The sequence below is a fragment of the Sus scrofa genome, chromosome 7 (genome assembly GCF_054392235.1).
Source record: "Sus scrofa isolate SSC_HxYL_T2T_F1_AM1 chromosome 7, Sscrofa_HxYL_maternal_Yorkshire_Landrace_v2.0, whole genome shotgun sequence".
NCBI lineage: Eukaryota > Metazoa > Chordata > Mammalia > Artiodactyla > Suidae > Sus > Sus scrofa.
In genome coordinates this window covers 73,814,908-73,815,511 of record NC_139389.1, presented here as the reverse complement: position 1 = coordinate 73,815,511, position 604 = coordinate 73,814,908, and the positions used below count along the sequence as shown (strand labels likewise).

At 55.0% G+C, this 604-nt stretch overlaps 1 non-coding gene across 1 annotated transcript; it reads right to left on the bottom strand.

Annotated features, from left to right (window-relative positions):
• Positions 1–208: 208 nt before the first annotated feature.
• On the bottom strand, positions 209–372 carry LOC146401672 (U1 spliceosomal RNA). The gene has a single exon (XR_014811545.1). It is a non-coding gene; the product is annotated as a U1 spliceosomal RNA (small nuclear RNA).
• Positions 373–604: the final 232 nt, after the last annotated feature.

The following is a 604-nucleotide window of genomic DNA, read 5'->3' as shown; positions in this document are numbered from 1 at the left end:
AAAAAAAAACCCGTAAAAATTCATACCACGGTAAACACCACAGATTCAAGAAAAGAAAAACTTATAGCCATTGAAACTCCAAACCGTGTTTTCGAAAACAAATTAAGAAAAAGCGTCCATGAAAAAAAGCCGTAGTACTAAAAACAACGTTCCTTAAAAAAAAAAAAAAAAAAAAAAAAAATCGTCTCACCTTTACATACGTAAAAACCAGGGGAGAGCGCGAACGCAGTCCCCCACTACCACAAATTATGCAGTCGAGTTTCCCACATGTGGGGAAATCGCAGGGGTCAGCACATCCGCGGTGCAATGGATGAGCCTCGCCCTGGGAAAACCACCTACTGGATCATGGTATCTCCCCTGCCAGGTAAGTATGCCCCACCACCCACCCCTCGCCCCACACCCTCGCCCTCGCCCCGCTCTCAACACACGCTCACTGCCCGCCCGCCGCCTCCGCGCCCTCCCCCCCAGCCAGGCCCCTCGCCCCGCCTCGCCCGCCCGCACCGCAACCTCGCAGAGCCCCCTCGGGGGTCCACACGCAAACGCAGAGGCGCAGGCGCAGCGGGACCAGCAGCCTCTGCGCGCGCGCTCATCTACATACGCCACG